Below are 24,192 nucleotides of genomic sequence, written 5' to 3' on the forward strand. Positions count from 1 at the left end.
GAAACACATTTGGACTATAGCATCTTAAAACAACATTTTGTTTCATTGCATTTAATTTTATTTTATATACTTAAATACTGACTTTGTTTGATCAAAAATACAGTTAAAAGGCAATATTGTGAAGTATTATTACAGTTTAAAAGTAACTTTTTAAAAATGTTATATACATTAAACTTTTTAATTAAATGTATTTTATATATATATATATATATATATATATATATATATATACAGTACAGACCAAAAGTTTGGACACACCTTCTCATTCAAAGAGTTTTCTTTATTTTCATGACTTTGAAAATTGTAGAGTCACACTGAAGGCATCAAGGGCTATTTGACCAAGAAGCAGAGTGATGGGGTGCTGCGCCAGATGACCTGGCCTCCACAGTCACAGGACCTTAACCCAATCGAGATGGTTTAGGGGTGAGCTGGACCGCAGACTGAAGGCAAAAGGGCCAACAAGTGCTAAGCATCTCTCGGGGAACTCCTTCAAGACTGTTGGAAGACCATTTCAGGTGACTACCTCTTGAAGCTCATCAAGAGAATGCCAAGAGTGTGCAAAGCAGTAATCAAAGCAAAAGGTGGCTACTTTGAAGAACCTAGAATATGACATATTTTCAGTTGTTTCACACTTTTTTGTTATGTATACAATTCCATGTATAATTCCACATGTGTTAATTCATAGTTTTGATGCCTTCAGTGTGAATCTACAATTTTCATAGTCATGAAAATAAAGAAAACTCTTTGAATGAGAAGGTGTGTCCAAACCTTTGGTCTGTACTGTATATATATATATATATATATATATATATATATATATATATATATATATATATATATATATATATATACACACACACACACACACACACACACACACACACACACACACCTGAATATTTTCACATACATACAGATTTTACAGATTTATTTTTCTTTCCAAGATTGCACTGACTGCTCTAAAATATGAGTCACCATTATTTCAGGAGTTTAGGACACCTAATAGGACAAAATATTTGGATTTATGCATATGCTTTATTAGTATTTTGTCATAGCAATTAAAGGGGTCATATGATGCAATTTCAAATTTTCAAATGCCATTCTTATGACAATGTAGCAAGTACATCAGTTGTCATTGTTTATGAATAGATTAAATGAAAAGGACAAATTTAATCTTGACAAACTATGTATCATTATAAAGATCTAAGCCTCAAGCATCAACCACAGCTTTTTTTATGGAAAGCTTATAAAGACTGTATTTGCTACATTTGTGTAAGCAGTACACATAAAAAAGGGTTCAGTGTAAGGGTCCACTGAACGACATCTCATGGAGCACATTTGGTCCAACGAAGCAATAAAATTGTAATATGGATGGTAATTTTTTTTGTTTACATTTCAGTTCTTCAGGGACAGTATTGTTTGTGTCCGTTATGGAATAAGTCACGGTCACAAACTGCGTCTTGGTAGTAGAAAAAAACGGCATGATTTTGCAGCGTACAGTGTCACAAACGGAATGAGACGATCCACCGGAAAAAAGAATGAATGAAAGATAGGCGAAAGATAGTGTATTTTAATTCTGCTACTCTCTCTTGAAGGCTCGTGACGCGCTCTGATGCACCTGTCAGCTGATGGAGGTGGAACTTATAGCGATCGCCTTTTTCTTTGTTTCTTTTATTTTTCAACAGTTTTTATATATGTGAGAGTGTGTTTTATGTTGATTGTGAATGTATCTGCATGATTACCATATAATTGAGTGCAAATCAGCCCAAATCAGCTCGCTATTACTGTATGATCACGGCTAACAAAGTGAACGCGTCTATATGAATAGAGAGAGTGGATTATTTACTTTATGGCGCATTTGTGTTATTACCATCTGAATAAGTGGCCATCCGCACATCAGAACTTATTTGCATATTGCAAAATATATTTTTTATATTTGGGGGGTGGGGGATCTAGACATAGTCTCATAAAAATATTTGCAGGAGTCTCATTTTTCATGATATCTTATTCAGATTTGAAATAGAAACTCATGAGACATGTGACTTTCAACCCATTACTTTAAGTTTAAGTGTGTTAAAAAAAAAAAATTCAAGGCACTTCAGTGTCTATAGCTTTTAATATTTTTGAGCATTATCAAATCTGGTTGATAAAAAGCCCAAAGGGTCTTCTTTCCAAAGACACCAAAATCATGTTTGTAACACACTGAAGTAGGAAACCGTTACAATTATAAGTTAGGTAGAGCACTCTTAGCTGTGAGTCCCAAAATGGGGGGTGCTGGCTAACAGGTTCAGAGTCAAAGCAACTGAACAACATTAATTAGGAAAACAGTGTGTCAATAATGCAAAATGACAGTTAAAGGCAGTTCATCATTGAACTCAGTGATGTCATCATCTCAGATCAGTCTAAATAGTATCTGTGCAATCATTTGCAATACAGTGATATCGCTGTAAATGAAGTGTCCCCAACTAAGCAAGCCAGAGGCAACAGCGGCAAGGAACCAAAACTCAATCGGTGACAGAATGGAGAAAAAACCTTGGGACAAACCAGGCTCAGTCTGGGGACATAGTATGTTATGTGTAAGCCAGGTTAAAGAAATAGGTCTTTAATCTAGATTTAAACCGCAAGAGTGTGTCTGCCTCTTGAACAATTTTAGGTAGGTTATTCCAGAGTTTAGGTGCTAAATAAGAAAAGGATTTGGCTATTGTAGGTATTATCAAATTGCCAGAGTTTTGAGAACACAGCGAACGTGGAGGATTATAATGTAACAAGAGCTCATTCAAATACTGAGGTGCTAAACCATTCAGGGCTTTATAAGTAATAAGCAAGATTTTAAAATCTATATGATGCTTGATAGGGAGCCAGTGCAGTGTTGACAAAACCAGTCATTATAATCAGTAATTATGTTCCCACTGGATGCAACAAATGCCTAATTTGTAATGGGTTGTATTGTTTTTGTCTCGTTGTGCTGAGACACGGCATCACAGTATGGTAAGTGGTAAGTATCTTTTCCGTCACACGTTTGAGGTATTCAGCCAATCACAGTGCACTGGATATCTGGCAAATCAGCATACACCTCGCTTTTCAGAACGATGAGCTTTGTAAAAATTGACACATTTCAGAAAGGCAGGGCATAGAGGAGCAACAATAATGTACCTTATGTGGAAAATAATGTGTTTTCTTAAACCACATAAACACATTGCATTACACCAAATACACAACATAATGTTCTTTTTAGCAACATCATTTGATGCCTTTAAACAATTTTTTGTTATGATTTTAAATCTGTATTTAAATTGTTATTGTTACCTTATTTCAAGTAATGAAGGATTTTGAAAGTCTGACAGTAATCAGTGTTAAGTCCTACTGTAAGGTAACCACTGAAATGTTTCAAAATGATTAACAGATAAAAACATTTTTTGAAATTAGTATTTCAAATAGTTAAACTACTTATTACATTTTAAATAGGGTAACTTGTAATCTGTAACCTATTATATTTCCAAAGTAACCTTCCCAACACTTGTATCAATTAGCCACCAAGATAGTCTAGGTTGATGGTTTTAAACAGGTTTCTACGCTTATAAGTGGCTAGTTTTTGAAACCAGCATTCAGACCAGATTGCTCAGGCTGGCAGACCAACTTAAACTAGCGAAGTCCAGGAAATCATTAGGAATAGCTGAAAACACCAGTAATGTACAGGAGCATCAGAGATTCTGTATTTGTAACACGTAGCCCAGAATATATAAAATAAAGGTTGTAGAGATTTAAATGTTTCAGTATGTCACTGAATATGTATTTGAAGTGATAGCAGCAGTTTTAGTAACAGTAGTAACGGTCGCCATAGTGACTGTGAGCAGCACTGTGAGATTTGAAGGGTCTGATTTTCTCCTCAGGGACAGTGAGCATCAAAGTGGATAGACCAGCGATGTCCGCTGCTTTATTGTGTTTCATGGCCATAAACATTCTGACCTTGGGTTTTCTGAACAGACGGTCCATGGCAGTTTTTAGTATCGCCATAAAACACGTACATCTGAGCTGTCCACATACCATGCCCACACACAAAATCACACATATATGAATTGTGTCAGCAGAGTAAACTAAACTAAAACATCAGAAGCAATTTAGTGATTGTGTTTGCTGTTCTTGGAAATACCAGTTTAGTTAATGTGACATAAACTGAGAACACTTTACTCTGAAACAACACAGAATGCACTTGCTTGTCACACTGATATGACATGATGTAAACCTGATTTATATGAGGCCTTTGTATCTGAGTTTGCTTTTAAACTCTCTCTCTCTCTCTCTCTCTCTCTCTCTCTATATATATATATATATATATATATATATATATATATATATATATATACAGAGCCGATCAGCCCTATACGCTCACTACGCAAGCTGCGTAGGGCCCCGCAAATTACTCAAGGCCCCGCCTCCTCCTCGTGTCATAGCGCGTCACGTCACCGTCAATTAATGTTTACAACATCCATGACAAAATGAAGCGAAACTATCCTCTGGTCACGAAAAGAGGAAAAAAAAAACCATGAAAGTGAACTGCGGGAACAACAATCAGGTAAACTTGTCTTCTCTCCTCTCTAAGTTTGAGGTCAGCAAAGTAAAGTTTATACTTGGGTTTATGTGCATTTCTGTTGTGTTTTTTCGGTCTTCCTAACCTAGCTGGGCAGGCAGGCAGTGCATCTCTTGCATCACTTTGTGTCTGACAAAAGTGAGAATAAAATACAATTATTTATTACGTTTGTTTTTGATAAACGACAAAGTGCAACGGTGTTTGTTTACTGCAGCTCGGAAAAGATAACCGCGTCGCGTGTTATCATGCGTTCATATGCGCATGCACGAAATGAAATGCGCATTTTTCAAGCAGAAATATATGTGGAGACCAGACAGACTGTACAATATATGGGCGAGAATGATTTCACTCCTCATCAAAAGTGCACATTATACATACATACTTTTAAAACAAGACACTGATTATCTAGTCTCAGTCAATGTGTAGTTAAAAACTCTATACAACTGCACTGCACTAATTATGCAAGATGGAAAGCAATGTATTGATAATTTGACAGTGATTGACTTGATTTATAGGCTATATTGAATTTAAAATGTTGATTAGCTGGACATACTGGTCAATGTGTGAATGCACATCCCTCAGTTAATAATAACCATAAATCAAGAATTGCTTCACCATATATATTACAAAAATAAAAAAAAACCTTTAACATGCTATGGCAAGCCATTTTAGCTTTTATTCATTCACAGCTTATGCATTTTTGATATCAAGCATTACATTTTTTTACTATTTGCAATGTGAATTCTTGATTATTTTTACTAATAGTTAGTCAATAATAGCTAATACTAATAATATTAATACTAATAGCTAATAGTAATACTTAGTTACATTTTTATCTACCAATGTCTATTTTTGATATCAGGAATTACATGTTAACTTGTACAAAAGTTCATTCTTGATATCAATGATGTCATCACTCACAGGGATTATTGATATCTGCATAACTAGTTCACTAGTTAAATATTACAAGAGCCAAGCCATAGTATAAATAGTATTTTATATTTGAAAATGTATAAAAGAAAATAGGGAGCCAGTTTGAATGGGTCTGATGCAGCTTATAAAACGAGTTATCTATAATTTGCAGGTGCTATTTGTCAGTAGAGGAGATACTGGACCATCAGCCAGTACAAGCACAGACTCAGTTGATACACATCCAGCCTCAGCCAGTACTAGCACAGACTCAGAACAGCCAGCTTCAGCAAATACAGTACAGCCGTCTTCAGAAAGTACGAACACAGTGACAGACCCAGGTGAAGTACAGGCAGCCTCAGTCAGTACTAGCACAACCAGAGGTGTACAGCCAGCAGCAGATACAAGCAGCTCAGACCCAAATAGAACAGTTGCCGCTCCACCAAATGACCCAGCAGATTGGCCCCCCGTCTTAACAGACTTTATGAGGACTGAGTTTTATCTCTCCTGTTTCTGTAAGATTATGTAATTTATAATAAATGACTTTATATATTTTGAGTATTTTATTATTATATAGTTATTATTATCATCAACAACCACAACAATAGTAATATTAATTATATAAATTTATATATATATATATAGATATATATAGATATAGATATAGATATATAGTTATATAGATATAGATATATGATTTTTCCAATTTAGTTTTCTTATTTATGTTTACGTTAATATTCACTTACTTAATAATATTCACTTGTTATCTTAATATTCTATAGGAAATACTCTATTCAATAAATATTGTTTGAATATTCTGTTCTATATTGTTGTTCTATATTGTTGACTGTTTTGTTTAAAGGAGGGAGGATTGTATTGGGATCACTGAAGTGTCAGGTGTGACTGTGTGGCAATGGCAAATGGTTTACATAGCTCACGGCGTCACGGGTCAGTTAGAGGGCCCCTTAGCAGAATTTTGCTTAGGGCCCCAGGGAGGTCAGGATCGGCACTGTATATAAACGTATAATATGTTACCAACTCATGAATAATAATAACAGCAGTTACAGTACAATACAAACCTGAGTCCCAAAAAGTTGGGACACTGTACAAATTGTGAATAAAAACAGAATGCAATGATGTGGAAGTTTCAAATTTCAATATTTTATTCAGAATACAACATAGATGACATATCAAATGTTTAAACTGAGAAACTGTATAATTTTAAGGGAAAAATAAGTTGATTTTAAATTTCATCAACACATCTGAAAAAAAGTTGGGACAAGGCCATGTTTACCACTGTGTGGCATCCCCTCTTCTTTTTATAATAGGAATGTTGTCCCATTCTTGTCTAATACAGGTTTCTAGTTGCTCAACTGTCTTAGGTCTTCTTTGTCGCATATTCTTCTTCATGATGAGGAGTTAATCTTTCGTTCGTTATCTGGCTCGGCTCGGTGTTCATCTTCAGTTCTCTCTTCACAGCAGTTCAGTCAGTGTACTGTTTGAGTGCATGCATTATTCCGGGATATTGGTTTGTTTTAACTTAGATGGAGTGTCAGCCACATGAAAAAAGTTAACAGCTTAAGTCATTTGTGGATTAATGCTTAATGGAGACGCGAACCGTTTCAAACGATTCAGTTCGATTTGGTGAACTGGTTCTAGAAGTTCAGGGTACATCGAGTGATTCGTTCGCGAACCGGATATCACTAAAATGCAGTGAACGCACTCACAACAGACACGGAAGAGAAGACAATGCTGAATATTTCGTAGTTTTTGCTATTTTTGGACCAAAATGTATTTTCGATGCTTCAAAATTTTTTAACATGACCCTCTGATGTCACATGGACTACTTTGAAGATGTTTTTCTTACCTTTCTGGACATGGACAGTATACCGTACTCACACTTTCAATGGAGGGACAGAAAGCTCTCGGACTAAATCAAAAATATCTTAAACTGTGTTCTGAAGATGAACGGAGGTCTTATGGGTTTGGAACAGACAAGAGGGTGAGTTATTAATGACATAATTTTCATTTTTGGGTGAACTATCCCTTTAAGAATACCCCTATAGTGTATTATAAATATGGGCTTCATAGAAAGTGTTACCTTATATTCTATTATTGTTATATTATTAAATCAGTAAATTGTAATCTTTTATTCAAAGAGAATTGAAAATTGATACAAATAAAAGGTAAATATTTCTTAGTTAGAGCATTAGACCATAGCTCTGCCTTTATAACAACAACAACAATAATATTAATATAGATTTACATTTATACATTTAATACATTAATATACATTTAGCAAGACCCCGCAATAAAAAATGTGAAAGAATCTGGAACAGTATATTGATTTATGTACAGGTTTGTGCATTTTAACATAGAACTGTATAAATAATAGAGATATGCAAACGTATTTACATAATACTTGAGAAGGCAATAATTAAAGATGTAGAATGATTTATGGAAATTAATTACAGAACACAGGTAATGATTGATATGTTAGCTGTTTAAGCTGGAGATAGCATGGGGGAAAAACAGTTTTTATGTCTAGATGTTCTAGTGCGCAGAGATCTGCCTGAGGGAAGAAGTGCAAACAGGTTGTGTCCGGGGTGAGAGGGGTCTTTGATGATGTTTTAAGATGATTTTAGTCTAAATGGTCGGAAAATTATATACAACTACTGGTAATATGATTTAATGGCTTATCATTTTTGACCAACAGGTGGCGCTGTTATCAATTTGATATGGTGTGTGAGGTGACAATGGCACACACAAAGTTTGGTATCATTGGCTATGTTTACTTGCACCCAAATAATCTGTTTGTAATCTGTTTGTTGACAGCTCAATCTGATTGAAAAACGTTCATATTGGATTGAAGGGGGTGGTTTATTCCTCTTCCAATACGATTGAGAGTACATGTAAACACTCAATCGGACTGAACCACAAAACTGAAAGAACGGCGCATGTGCAATGATGCAGAAATAATGGAATGACGTATGACCCACGGAACAAGCAGCTCTTCCTTTTGAATAAAGAGTTGTATAAATGCGTGTCGCGTCATTATAATGTGGCCAGAGGTATAAATACAGCATGTTTTCAATGTGTGTTAAAACCGTGTATGGCCCCTTTAAGAGATCAACGATCTCTGCTCGCGAGATTTCCTGTTTGCATGTGCGTGAACAGAACAGCCATTTCATGATAATCCAATGTAGCAGCCGAGTGCCATGCCGTTGTGTTGGCATCGGGGAGATTTATTTTGAAGTGATGCCGTCTTTCTGGGTAAATATCACTGTAAAACATTTCTTTGATATCCTAAGAAACTGAGACCTATTTGTGTGAACTTTTGATGTGTAATTCGTTGTAGATGAGATCGGATCATGTGTGATCCACGTGAACCTCGTGTCTGGTGATAGTGGAAACTTCCAGTGTAAATTCAGAATTTTTCTATTATTGTATTAGTATCTGGAATTGTACAAATGCTATCAGGGCTGTTAAAACTCTTGTTTTAATGTTTAACAATGTGTTTTCTTGTGAAAATGGTGATTATTTTGAGAGCAAAGATGAGATGACTATTAATGTGTTTCTTTTATCTCTTCTTTGTACCATAGCACTACCGTATTCTTTACTGTATCAGTAGTTAATTTTTTGACCATTTTTTATAAGGATTTTGTTGAAACTGAAAATATTTTATAACGGAAAATACAATATAACTCTTGGAGTGATAATTTGTATTTAGTCATTTTTCTTAATTCTATTTTTTGGCAATTTATTTACTTTTATTTATTTATTTTTGCTCATCTGTGTTTCCACCGACCGCTGTAACTTCTTTTAAGGGAAAAAAACAGCAGTGAGATAAAACCCCAATATAAACAAATTAATCTGTTGCCGTGTGTGTTTCTTTTTCCTGACCACCCGGTTACATTTTTGGTACCAGGAGTGGGGTCATCTGACGGTCGTGAGCAGTATAGAGTTGAGCGTATTTTCGTTTTTTTTTTTAATACGGTAGTGGCTGGTACTTGAGTTGTAGGACTCACAGTGGAAGTGGTCATCTGTGCAGTGTTCGTCCAGCTGCTAAAGACGTCGGCCAAAGGTTTTGAGGCCAAGGGAAGGGTAGCTGGAGGAAGAGGAGACATCGCTTTCTGCTGCTGAACTACAAGTGTGGTTGAAGATCGGGAGCCGGTGACAGGTCTTCTGCAGAAGAGGAAAAGAGTGTCATATACACATTACAGACAGAATATCCTTTGAACTGAGAAACAAAGCATTTAACAAAGACTTTGTGCTGGTGAAAGGACTGTGAAAATACTTTTAAAATTTCATCAACATGTTACAGCCGGAGGAAGAGGCTGCGGTAGTACATGGTGCGGCTAGTGCAGGGGGAGCGGGTAATGTGCAAGAACAGATACAAGAGCTCAGTAGAAAGCATGCTGAAGCTATGGCAGCTATTGCCAACCTGAGTAGAGAACCAACTAGGTCCTATGTGTATGTGCCCAGAGAACGTCACATTCAGCCCTTTAGTGGCGATCTTAGCAAAGATGGTAGAAATGTCGATGAGTTTATTGAAGAGGTGGAATGAGTACTGCTTGTAAGAAACCAGACACCTGAAGATCAAGCTGATTTTGTTCTTTCCCTGCTTAAAGGTGCTGCTGTAGAAGAGGTTAGGTTAAGGCAAGGGGGGCAGCCTCCACGAACAGAGGACATCTTCTTGTATTTGAGAGCGGCCTTTAGAGAAAAGCGTAGTCCGGCCCAGCTATTGCAGACATTCAACACTCGCAAACAGCTGGAGGGTGAAGACCTCCGTACATACTCTCATGCCCTTTCACAGATATTAAATACTGTTTTAAAGCAGTCTTCTAATGCCATTGCCAATGCTAATGTTGCACTATGAGACCAATTCATTGAGGGAGTCAGGGATGTAGCACTCCGAAGGGAACTTCGTAAGTTGGTAAGGGACAAGCCACAGTCCACTTTGGTTGAAGTCAGAGATGAAGCATTAATTTGGTCCCTTGAAGATACCAAACTATGTGCTAGTAAGGTAGCCAGTAATTGTAGTGTAAGCTCTGAGAATACAGAAGCTCAGTGTGCAGCTATGGTGATGCCTGTCGCAAGCTCTGTTACACTGGATGATGTTCTGAAAGTAGTAGCAGAGCAGGGCAAAGCCATAGGGGAGTTAACTCAAGCTGTTCAGAGGCTGACTCTACACTGCCCTAAGCCTGAATCTATAAATCGTCCTAAATCTACAATGCAGCCTAGATTTTCTGATGACGGCCAACCTATTTGCTTTAAGTGTAATGGTGTCGGGCACTAAGCGAGAAATTCTGTGAGAAAAAACAAACCAGCTGTCAAGGACGATGGATCATCCTCCTTACAGCAGGAAATGCACACCCTCGGTCACTATGAGCCAGGCGATGTGAGGGCAATATATTGGCTCAACTTACCTTGACTCAAATCGTGATAGATTACTCCAACGTGCTGTGGGAAGGTGTCCAGTAGTTGACATGTCTACTTGACACTGGGAGCCAAGTCAGTACAATTACTGAACACTTCTTTAAAGAGCACTTGGCAGGTGAAGATAAGGATATGCTTCCCACATCCGGTTGGTTAAGAATTACCACCGATAATGTAATAGACATCCCATATTTGGGTTATCTTGAACTACCAGTTGAAACCATAAGTATTAACCTGCCTGAGTGTGGATTCCTGGTGGTTAGAGATGGACGGAATTATTCTGCGGTGCCGGCACTCATCGGCATGAATATTATAAGTAGGTGTAGGCAGTTAGGGCATGCTGAGTTTGATACTACTCTAGGTGGGGAGTTAGAGTCTGACTGGAGAGAAGTTTTACAGCAGATGCAAAGTGTCAGTCAGGCTAAAAAACAGATTGTTGCACATATAGCAGGAAAGGAGACGGTGCATATTCCTGCTTGGTCGATGTCGACCTTGATAGCCAAAGGAAGGGGGAATAGTTGCCCAGAGGGCTATTCCAACCTGTTGCTGGAACCAGGGAAGTTTCCCCTACCTCAGGGTTTGATAGTGGTACCCTCTCTTGTTTCCACTACAACACCGTTATTTCCAATACAGGTTGTGAATCTCTCCACAGAGGATATATGGCTGCAGCCTCGTACCAGGCTAGGTATTCTCTCTCCTGTTGAATCCTTACGTTCTGGAGAGGGTTGTGAAGTAAAGTTCCAGCGGATTGAGGCTGGGGTGGAGGAGATTACAGTAAGCACAGAAGAGAGGCAAGTGGTGACAGAGGGCTTACCAGACTTCCTTAATGGGTTGTGTTTGGGTGGAACTGCCGAGCAGCAGGCTGAGCTTCAAGCTTTGTTACTGAGGTACGTGGATGTGTTTGCATTAAGTGATGAGGAATTAGGGTTTTCTGACAAAGTACAACATGAGATCCATTTGGTAGATGATGTACCAATAACACAGCCCTACCATCGCATTCCACCAACCCAATATAGTGAAGTCAGGAAACATATTACTAAGCTGCGCCAGAAGGGGGTAATTAAGCCTAGTAGTAGTGCGTATGCATCACCCATAGTACTTGTACGGAAAACTGACGGGAACTTGAGATGCGTGCGTGGACTACAGGCACTTAAACGCAAAGACAAAGCGAGATGCTTTTCCATTGACTCGCATCGATGAGTGTTTTGATGCGTTGCAAGGTGTGAAATTCTTCTCAACCATTGATTTGGCGAGCGGATACCATCAGATAGCTGTGCGGGAGCAAGACCAACTAAATACTGTGTTCACCACTCCGTTTGGCATATTTGAATACTCCCGTATGCCCTTTGGGGTCTGTAATGGACCGTCCATATTCCAACGCCTCATGCAGTCCATAATGGGAGATTTGATATTTCAAACAATGCTGGTATATTTGGACGATATTCTGGTTTATTTATCTACTTTCCAAGAACATCTAAAGAGGCTGGAAGTGCTTTTCAGTAGGTTAAGGGAGGCTGGACTCAAAGTTAAGCCTGATAAGTGTAGTTTTCTCCAAGAACAGGTCAAGTTCCTAGGTCATCAGATCTCTGCTCAAGGGATTGGAACTGATCCAGGAAAGGTAGAGGCTGTGAGAAAATGGAAGACGCCAAGTACAGTGAAAGAACTAAGGCTTTTTTTGGGATTCTGTAGTTACTACAGGAAATATATTGAATGGTTTTCTAAAATTGCAGGTCCTCTTCACGACCTGGTGAACTTTTGGCTGAGACAACATAGTATGGTAAGGAGACCTGAGTTTTGTTCACTTTGGACAGAGGAGTGTTGCACAGGCTTCGAACTCTTAAAGGAGAAGCTTACTACGGCCTCAGTCTTAGGTTTTGCAGATTTTTCTCTTCCGTTCGTAGTTGAGACAGATGCTAGCAAGGATGGTTTAGGTGCTTACCAACAGCAAGGTGACTCTAGGAGAGTGATTGCCTATGCAAGTCGCCGGCTACTTAATGTAGAGAAAAATGACAGGCATTATAGTAGTATGAAGCTTGAACTGCTAGCTCTCAAGTGGGCTGTCTCAGAAAAAGTTAGGGGGTACCTGTAGGGTGCAAAATTTGTGGTCATCACGGATAACAACCCATTGTGTCATCTGAAGACAGTGAAGTTGGGTGCCATCGAACAAAGATGGGTGGCTCAATTAGCTGTTTTCGATTTTGAGGTGAAGTACCGTCCTGGACGGCATAATGTTGCAGCAGACGCCCTCTCAAGGCACCCGTTGACAGGGGAGCCTGACAATTCTGAAGAGTTGGATGACTGTGTTGCCATTTGTAATGTAGTCAACAAGGGTACACCTTTAGACGCTGAATTGTTGATTGTGGGTGACCAGTGCTCTAAGGTTAGACAGATCCATTTCACAAGAGGGTAGTCCCGGGAAAATTGATGTCCAGGAATGTATTTTTGCTCTTCCAGGTTACACCAAGGCCCAGTTAAAAGAATTTCAGCTAAGTGACCCTGTTTTGGGCTCCTTCAATGAGTTTTGGGGTAGTAAGAGAAAGCCCACGAATCAAAAGAGAAGCAGCCTACCTAGGCCTGTGTTGTCACTGCTGAAACAGTGGAAATATATCCAGGTGATGGATGGGTTGTTTTACAGGGTTGTGAATGACTTTCGCTTGGTTGAGTGCAGACAGTTGCTTTTGCCAGCCTGTTTAAAAGAACAAGTCCTGAGCAGTGTCCATGATAAGATGGGACATCAAGGCATTGAGCATACACTCAACCTGTTGAGACAGCGTTGTTTCTGGGTCTGTATGTACAAGGATGTTGAGAGGTGGATTAAAAGGTGTCACAGGTGCATTCTAACCAAAATGCCACAGCCGTGAATCCGTCCGCCTATGGAGCCATTTTTAGCATCCAGACCGCTGGAGGTGGTGGCAGTGGATTATTCTGTGCTTGAACCTGCCACGGATGGTCGCGAAAATGTGTTGATTGTCACCGATGTGTTTACTAAATTCACACAGGCGTTCCCCACCAGAGACCAGAGAGCTGATACTACAGCGAAGATACTGCTGAAAGAGTGGTTCATGAAATACGTGGGGAACCAGAGCGGTTGCATTCATCAGGGAAGGAATTTCGAGAGTGAGGTGGTGGCTGAGTTGTGTCGCTTGTATGGAGTAAAGAAAATGCGTACCTTACCATCCACAAGGTAACGCTCAGTGCGAGCGGTTTAACAGAACGCTCCACGAGTTGTTAAGAACGCTTTCTCCAGAAAAGAAAAGGCGATGACCAGAACACCTTCCTGAGCTGATCTATGCATATAATGTAACCCCACATGCTATAACTGGGTATTTACCTTATTTCTTGTTATTTGGTGTAGAACCACGCCTTCCAGTAGATGCTCTCCTGGGTGAGGAACATCCGGTGAATCGAGGGCAAGATTGGTTAGTAATTCACCAGAGCCGACTCAGAGAAGCTCATGAAAAGGCGAGAGCATTTGCGGAGCAGAAAGCGGCAGAGAGATTGGCTCCATTTAATGACAAAGTTTACTGTCCATCTGAGGGTGTTGGGCAGACGTTGTACTTGCGCCGACTGCCCTGTAGGCAGACACAAGATACAGGATTCCTGGGCTCCAGTTATGTATCGGGTAGTAGAGGTACAAGGTACCACATATACGGTTGAACCTGTAGAGGGAGGTCCTCAAAACAGGTCCACAGAGTTGATTTGCGACCGTGCGAGAGACCTGTGGTTGAAACAGCAGAGGCAGTAAGTAGAGTGACAGCTCCAGCAGCTAAGTTTCCCTCTGATTCAGTGGAAGCTGAACCTGTTGATCCAGAGTGTGTTATACTGGAAGAGGTTACTTTGCCTCACATGGAAGATACGAGAGATGTGGAAATGGAAGTCTCTGGCTCAGCAGAGGAAACGTTAGCAGTGGGTCCTGATTTTGTTCTGGAGAATGATGGACAGCTACCCTCGGAGTTAGAGCACATGCGGGAAGATGGTATTGTTCTTGATGCTGATAGACCCGTGTCAAAGAAACCGGTCCCTGCACCAAGAAGTACTAGCCGTGTCAATGCTGCTGGTGTGCATCCAAACCCATTTAATGAACCCAGGTCAGCTTGTAATTCTGTCTCAATCAACCCTGAAGTCTTTTCCCAGGTTTTGACCAGCCTTGGTAGTGTGTTTTTTTCAGGGAAGCAGTAAATGAGGTTAGGAACCAGCACTGAATGTCATTGAGGACAATGATGGGTTTCAGCATGGGAGAATGTGGCCGGAGGTATAAATACAGCATGTTTTCAATGTGTGTTAAAACCGTGTATGGCCCCTTTAAAGGGATAGTTCATTTTCAAATTAAATTTTGGTATGTTTTAGCTTACCTAAAGGACATCCAAGATGTAGGTTTCTCTGTTTCCTCAATATTTCCCATTTTGATATTTTTAGGTCCAACCGTTCCTGTCTGTGACTCACATAATGGATGTCTATGGTCACCACCTCAAAGAGCATGCACAGATTAATTAAAATTAAACAATTCCCCATCGTAAGTACACATTTCATGATAATCCAATGTAGCAGCTGAGTGCCATGCCGTTGTGTTGGCATCGGGGAGATTTATTTTGAAGTGATGCCGTTTTTCTGGGTAAATATCACTGTAAAACCTTTCTTTGATATCCGAGGAAACTGAGACCTATTTGTGTGAACTTTTGATGTGTAATTCGTTGTAGATGAGATCGGATCGTGTGTGATCCACGTGAACCTCGTGTCTGGTGATAGTGGAAACTTCCAGTGTAAGTTCAGAATTGTATTAGTATCTGGAATTGTACAAATGCTATCAGTGCTGTTAAAACTCTTGTTTTAATGTTTAACAATTAACAATTTAACAATTGTGTTCTTGTGAAAATGGTGATTATTGTGAGAGCAAAGATATGACTATTAATGTGTTTCTTTTATCTCTTCTTTGTACCATAGCACTACCGTATTCTTTACTGTATCAGTAGTTCATTTTTTGACCATTTTTTATAAGGATTTTGGTGAAGCTGAAAATATTTATTTAAGTGTGATTAAAGACAAAGTCCAAATCGCCTGATCAAGTAGTAGATATTTTTTGGTCATGCTCACTCCAGAGTAAATTATTTTGGAGTGTGAGTCTTGTGCTGTTTTTCAACCAGTGTTCATCTTGTGGAAAGCTAAGATTTTGTTTTTTTGTTACATTGGAACGGGTGAAACATCACATTTATTTGTATTTATTTTTGTTAGTCTTCAGTGTCATTACACTGTGTAACTCTTGGAGTGATAATTTGTATTTAGTAATTTTTCTTAATTCTATTTTTTGGCATTTTATTTACTTTTATTTATTTATTTTTGCTCATCTGTGTTTCCGCCTACCGCTGTAACTTCTTTTAAGGGAAAAAAACAGCAGTCAGATAAAACCCCAATATAAACAAATTAATCTGTTGGCGTGTGTGTTTCTTTTTCCTGACCACCCGGTTACAATAAAATCAACCCAATCACTTTATTTAGCGTTCATGTAAACACTTCAATCAGATTCATCAATCGTAATGAATTCAGCCTGCTTGAACCAAAAAGTGTGCATGTAAACATAGCCAGTGTCTAGGCTTTGCAGAGATACAGCCTCGGATGTAGTTTGGCATTATGCCTCAGATTTGTTGCATGAATATACAACTATACATTACTATATTTTGTCTATCGACACAAAATCCATAACTTTTTGCCAGCATGGTCTGAAGATGATCCGAGTCAAATTTGGTGAAAATCAGACCAACAGTTGGGGAGGAGTTTTCAAAATCGAAATGGTGGACAGGAATTTCGGCCAACTATGGAATGTAATTGCTATGCATGTTGTCTGCATTACCCAAGGAATATATTGAGATCACTTTCATTACAATAGGTTAATTTAATTAAATTTCATTGGCATTTTTTTTTCTTTATAACTTCTGCCCCCAAACTTTTTTCAGACCATGGTTCCAAAGAGATACCATTTCATAACTATATGTCATTGCGTTCATAAAATATGGCATTTTATGAAAAAATCCAATGGCCGACACCCAAAATGGCTGACAAAATTTGGTATTGTTTGACTTGGCATGCTGCAAGGAATCTAAAGAAACCAGTTTTGTGAAAATAACAGAAAATAAATGCAAAAAATATATATTATTAATAATAATAGTGTTTGTCTAGTCTAGACTGTAAAATAATAAAGCTAAATAGTACATTTTGTTATAATGTGGTAAAACCTAATAATATAGAGAATATGTTATTGCTAAAGATTGTAAATTATTACTAATGACAGTATGTGTCACATCTTTGAATCCCATTAAGAATGTCAGTAACATCAGAAGTTGCTGGAAACAGAAAGGTGTAAAATGAAGGCAGGAGAAAGGAGAGAGAGAGAGATTTTATATAGTCCTATGTGTCAATCTCTCCCATACACTCCATTGAGCTCTGTGTCTCATTCTATCCTTTCTTTGTTCTTTTTTAATTTCACAGGTGCTTCTCCTGTCTTGTTTTTATTTGTTTCCCCAGCCGCCACATTAGACGGGTATCTCCAGCATATGAAGTGCTAGTCTTATCAGGATGTGAGTGTGCGTGTCCACAGGCAGGGCAGTAAATGAGTCGTGCCTTTCCGTTTCCTTTAAAAATAAAGCAGTCAATGCATCTACAAGAAGCATGCTCACTTCCCCTGACCTCATGACCTCAGCCCTGCCAACTACGTGAAGAGGCAGATGACTATCAACATGCTATCCAACAATCCCCCTCTTTCTTGGCAGCCCCATCTTGCCCTGTGTTTGAGTGCAGCCTCCAGCAGGATATTACAACTGCCACTTTAACCAGCAGAGATCTGACCTTGCTCGCTCATTCAGTACTAAGGGCTGCATTAAATACACTGAAAAATAGATTTATGTCTTAGTTCCTTTAAGAAATTCACAATAAGTTACACTCACTTGCTTAATACTCTTACAATAGCTTGAAGTCAATATAAACAGCAGTTTGCAAACCATTCTGTATTTATTATTATTATTATTTTTACAAGAAATTGATCAAAAGTGACACTATTACTAATGTTTCAAATAAATGCTGTTCCTTTGAACTTTCTAATTAGAATGATTTCTGACTGAAGGATCATATGACATGGAAGGCTTGAATAATGATGCTGAAAATTCAGTTTACCATCCCATGAATAAAGTACATTTAAAAATATTTACAGTAGAAAACAATTATTTTAAATTCTACTATATTAAATAAACAATATTACTATTTTTACCATAAGAAATGCAGCCTTTATGAACGTAAGAGGTTTCAAAAACATAAAATTATGCCATTGTAATGATTGTATTGTATGAATTTTAATTGATGTAACAATAAATTACATCATTATAAAATAAGACCAAGGTTTTCTTTTTTTTGTTGTTGTTCTTTTCTTACTCTCATGTTATTCCAAACCTGTATGACTTTCTTTCTTCTGTGGAAGATAAAAGTAGATTTTTTTTTAAGTCAAGTCATCTTCATTGATGACAGAATTCGTGGATGAACTATGGCTTTAAGACTGCGAATAAGTTTAAAGCTAAACATTAAAATACCAACTAAGTAAATATTTGCTTCAATTCAAAATAAGTAGCATTAGCTTATTATTAGAATAGCTTCACATCTTAAATTTAGCTATTGAAGTCAACATGAAATGGTGCACGCAACCCATTTTACCCACATGCTTCATACTTTTAGTTCTCTTAGAAAGTTTAAAATTAGTTACACTGACTCACTCCGTTTCCTCAGCTTCCCATCTTCAACATTTACACTTAAAATAGCACAATACTCCAGGGAGAGCATAATTATATAATGTTTATAAGAAAATGCTTCCATTTCTTTGCCTACAGCTATTCATATCCTTCACAAAACAGCAGATCTCAAAACATTGTTCTTTGAGGCTTTATTGAGGGCTTTCTCTGCCCCCTCTTTAACTCGGAGCGGAGGATTTTATTTGACATGGTTAAACTGTCTCATTGTAGCAGCTTTCTTCCTATCTCCCACACATGCACAAAAGACACTAATGCGGCTGCAATGTGACTAGTCCGCGTATCAGGCCACGCTTAACATATGTGAAAAATAGATGGATCTCTCTCTTTATTTGCCATTCGTTCCTACTTATTATCTCTTTGCCACCCAGAGCAGGGGAAGCTCACAGAGAGACTGAAGCCACGGGGGACTTGCTTTAGCTCAGACTGAGTGATTTGTGTCCAGGCGGGCATGGGATCAAACAGGCGGCCCCCTGTTCGCCTGTCACATGCGTTCAGACTTTCGTGTGTGCCTCTGAGCAGCGTTATCAAACACGGCGGTTCATCCCCCGACCTTTTTGTGAGGAGTGGTGAAGATTTGAACGGTGAATAAGTGACATTAAGTCCCTGCAGCTTTGCATGTCATTGTGCTATCTGAGTACATGTGTGTTAGCAAAGACAGAAGTGATGTTTTCTATGAAGTTCTCTGATGTGATGAGTTGACTGATTCCAACCGGTTTCATATTGTCTTTTGGTCTCTGGTCAACTCTTGCCCTTCGGTTTTTGAAAGAAAGAAAGGCAAAAACAAAGAAAGAAAGAAGCCGAGACCAAGTCTAAGTCAAAAGAGCTAACTTCCAAGTAAACAGAATTTTGTACAAAAAGATTTCAGTAATAATGTTTCAGATGAATGACGTGTCGACTCTATCAACCAACTAAACAAACAAATAACTACATAAATAAATGTAAATAAATAAGACTTAAAGAATAAATTACTTGAAACAAAAATAACTTTAAGTAAATAAATTAATAAAATGTAAAATAATAAATATTACTTAAATATGTTAATAATAAGTGAATTACTTTTTGAACAGAGACCAAATTTGATGTCTGTTCAAAAAGTGTGAGAGTAAAGTCTGAATTCTGGGTTAATCAAGTCCTCTAGTAATCTGAATCAGAAAAATAAATAAATAAATCTAATTCCCTTTAACTTAATTCCTTTTGTTATTTTCCAATTTGTCTGTTTATCTTTCACTTCCGCCCTATCATCACCATTCCTTCACGGGCTGGACTTTTGCCCAGTCCAGATTTTTCTCTCTTTTCTCTTTAACGAGGTCTTTCTCTCCTCTACTGCTCGAAACTTATGAAATAATGTTCAGAATTTAAATCAGAAATTACTTGATTTAGCACTAGCATTTATAACACTTGTTGTTTGTAATATAGACTAACAACTAATGAAACAATGTAGATGTACATAGCAGTATTATATTTTGACTATATACAATGCCAATACCATGAGACTGTTTTTTGTTTTAGGACACGTGTATCATAAAGTAACATAACACTTAAATGTTTTTGAATATGTATTTTTGAAGGACTATGGTAAAAAAAAAAAAATTACAATATTATTTCAATCCTATACCATCACTGCACTGTATACTGTACCACCACAGTACATTTTGTAACCTGTACCTTCACAAAAATTACTGTATATTTGGATTTGAACCCAAAAGCCACTATACATAAAATACCTTTGCTTTGCAGTACACAGGCAATTGTCGGCCACTGGCTTGGTGAAAAATTCTCAGATTTCTGAATCTTACATCAGCTGAATTTATGAATTTCAATTGCTCAGTTTGACATTGGCTTTGGTTCACAATGCACAGAATTATGATGGAGGCATAGATTATCTGTGAACAAGTCTGACAGCAGTTGAAGTTCATTCCATGAAGTTTCAAGGCTGAAAAACACAGATAAGAATCAGCCGTTGTACCTTAAAGTGTAAACATGGAACTTATGACTCACTTCTTCCACATCTTTGTGTCTTCTGCACTATTCCCAGCTCGGTCCCCTTCATTTCCAGGTATCTAACCTTCTCTCCCTTTTTGTTACCCTCCCTCCTTCTGTCCTCCACAACAACCCACACAATCTTCGTCAGCTTCTTTCATTCGGTCTTTGTCATATACTTCTTCCATTTCTGCTGTCTTATTTGAAATGTTTTCCTCTCCAGCTATTTTTTATCTGTTTACCTTGTTCTCTTTCTGTCCACCTGTCCCTTTCTCCTCTACGTGCCGTCTCTATTTTTCAAACTCGACTTGTCTTTTCACAGAGTTGCGCCAGAGTCCCAGGAGAGTCGGGCTGTTGACGGTTTTGGAGGTGAAGACCCGTCCTCTTTGTGGACTCATCATGGGACAGACTGGGTGAAAGAGGGTCAAAGGCACACATGTACACACGCAAATGAAAACACATGTAGTTTCTCTTTTCAAATTAGTTTGAAGGAGATGAAACTTGAAGAGGAGAGAGTTGTTGTTGTTCCTTTGTTACCTTTATCTACACCAGATTCCAATTTGTTCTAGCCAAGTACTGAATACATAACAAGAGACCATCTGACCAACATGTAAAGTGCCCAAGCACACTTTTTCTTTTTTACTTGAGTAGTTTTAATTTGAAGCAACTTATATTACGAGAAAAATAACAATGAGCTACATTTTAAACACAAAATTGCATACAGAAGTGTTTTTTTATTGTAAATGAATGCTTTGAGTGAATGATTCACTCACTGATTAGTGCTTTTGAGTTGGTTAAACAAATGATTCAGCTGATTAAGTCAATGAATCTATTTGCTCATTCAATGATTCAGTGAATAATTTAATTAAATAATTTGATTCAGAACCAGTTGAATGGATGATTTAATGACTTGCTCATAAAGACTTGTCGCCACCTACTGGTGCAACGATAAGAAAGAGTCACTGAAAAAATAATAATTAAAAGAAGTGTATGTTCACTGGCTTTTAACAGTTATCAGATATAAAAGCTTAGCTGTGGTGTTTAACTAAGCCACATTATGACCATAATCATATCCGATAGATGACGATATTTACATCAGCCTAAAAATACACACTGACAGCAGTGGTAATGTTTAGAGAGAGTAAGGAACATAATTATCACCAATTTAATGAGCTCATTCCAAAAACGCACCCTAATTTACAAGTCCACAATAATTTAATATGCCAGTCCAGTAACACTGTTGTAATAAGCCATCTAAAACAATTTATTGGCTGTTCTTCAACCATAACTCAGCAGTGCCAAGCATGTTTTATGGATAATCAATCATGCTGCAAACAGCAATATCCCTGGATTCCTAGAATTCAGCTCACACAAAACAGGCCAGAGACAAGAGAACCGAAACAACCACAAGAAAACACAACTGGAGGCAAATGAAATGAACAATTGGTCTCTATACAGCCTAAGTTTTAACATTTCTACCTCAGAGTAAGCAAAGTATTTAAAATGCAATTAATAAACAAAGATAACTAAACAGATATTGCTCATTAGTCTTGTGGGTAAGCTTGAAATGATTATGCCATCATCAGATGTCATAAACTACATCATGTAACTTCCAATCTGGTTTTCTCTTCTTAGACGAAACTGTAAATTAGTTTTGAATTATTATATAGCACCTATTAATGTAGACAAACAAAAGAGTACAGCTAGTGTGCTAGCGGTTTAACATTAACTGTTTACATGTACACCAGTAGCAAGATTAAGCAGATTGAGATGTCTACATGACATGTGAAAACTTCGTACATGTACATTTACATACTCGCTTTATAAAAGGAATCCTTGCAGCATACATAGACCTATTCACCAGTTCTAGGGCATCTTCCTCACATGTAGATACCAGTTTAATCCACAGGATTTAAGTAATTGTGATGTTTTATTTCACAATTCAGACTTTTTTTTGTTTATGAGCACTCAAAGAAGAAAGTCAGAATTGCAAGATCTAAATGCATAATCCTGGTTATAAATTCAGAATTCTGACTTTTTCTCACAATTTCAAGTTTACATGGGGCCATTCCTCATTCAGATCTTGCAATTCTGACATTTTTCTCAGAAATTAGACTTTAAATTTGGCAAATCTGTTTAACAAAATAAATACAAAAATAATAAAAAACATAAAAAAGAAAAGGTAATTGACCCTTTGCCTGGAGTTTGATTGACAGGCGATCTGACCAACTATAATGCCAAAATCTGCAATTTTGTCAAACAAACAAACCAGATAGGTGAGCAGATTAATGTTGGTGGACTTGAACTTGAAAAATGGTGTGTACTGACATATTTCTGTGGTTGAAAGAAGTTACCTTCTGATGTTCGTTCATATTTTGCATTATGACTAGTCAAGAGGAAGAGATGATTGGTTCATGATCCACTTGTAATGAGGCAAAATGTTTAATGTTGACACTTTCTTTCATACCAAAAGTAAACTGCTCTGTCTTGTCTGTTAGCGTGATGTCAGTTTCCTCTTTGCTCCGCGATGTATTTTTTACTACGTAAAAAAACATGATGTGTGGCATAAGAGTTTCATGGATTGTAGTATGTAGAAACTGTAAACAAAAGGGGGACAGGTCTTTACGAAAGGATCAGTTGTGAGTGAACATCTCACAGTTCTGAGAACAACAACAAAATTGTCAGAATTGTGAGATTTATATCACACTTATATCTTGTCTTTTCTGAGTTTATATCTCGCAAATTCTGAGAAAAACGTTTTAGAAAATTACTGGCTAATGCTATATGAATTCTTACAATCTCATTTGGATGTTTTCGTACAATCTGCTTACTTCCTATTGACTGGAAAATTCAAGGTTGAAACATCATGCTTATTTTATATATATATATATATATATATATATATATATATATATATATATATATATATATATATATATTTCAAATCATACAAATTCATACGAAATCGCCACCTCATAAAAGTTACATTTTGTCATGAGATCTGGTTGGAGCAGCCAAACACACCACTGATGTTTTTATGTCCAGCCCAGTGCTGTTAATAAAATGTAATCACCTCCATACTTGCATTGCAAATGCCCTGCTCTCATTGTCTTGAGTCGTCTTTAGGGACTCATTTGTATCCTCTAAGTCAGCACTTGTACAGTAGCGGCCCAGCTTCGTATTCATTTATTGGCAATGGGATTAGAAGTTCAATGTATTTAAACTTGCTGTGGGCTGCTTCTTACTGTTCAAGGCGCTGTATTTGCATTCTCAGCTACCTGTCCTGGTCGTATTATTGTGGCTTGTGCACCTTTTTAAGTCGCTTTGATTGAAAAGCATGGTAAATATGCAAATGAATGAAGTAAACTCTTTCCCAAACCCTGGTGAAGGCCGGACTGCTGTTGTCTAGAAGCAGGGACGGGGACCGTAGGGGGGAAAAAGGCCTTTAGGAAAAGTGGTCACGTAATGATGCCATTTCTTTGATAACGG

At 37.7% G+C, this 24,192-nt stretch overlaps 1 long non-coding RNA gene across 3 annotated transcripts; it reads left to right on the forward strand.

Annotated features, from left to right (window-relative positions):
* Positions 1 to 8,561: 8,561 nt before the first annotated feature.
* On the forward strand, positions 8,562 to 16,363 carry LOC132126469 (uncharacterized). 3 transcript variants are annotated; one of them, XR_009427393.1, is made up of 3 exons: positions 8,562 to 8,770; positions 15,586 to 15,696; positions 15,878 to 16,363. It is a non-coding gene; the product is annotated as an uncharacterized LOC132126469 (long non-coding RNA). The 3 variants fall into 3 exon arrangements; XR_009427394.1 differs by lacking the exon at positions 8,562 to 8,770 and adding an exon at positions 15,459 to 15,548 and having other exon boundaries at positions 15,634 to 15,696; XR_009427395.1 differs by lacking the exon at positions 8,562 to 8,770 and adding an exon at positions 15,516 to 15,548.
* Positions 16,364 to 24,192: the final 7,829 nt, after the last annotated feature.

This window comes from Carassius carassius, chromosome 44 (assembly GCF_963082965.1).
Source record: "Carassius carassius chromosome 44, fCarCar2.1, whole genome shotgun sequence".
In the NCBI taxonomy this organism is placed as follows: Eukaryota; Metazoa; Chordata; class Actinopteri; order Cypriniformes; family Cyprinidae; genus Carassius; species Carassius carassius.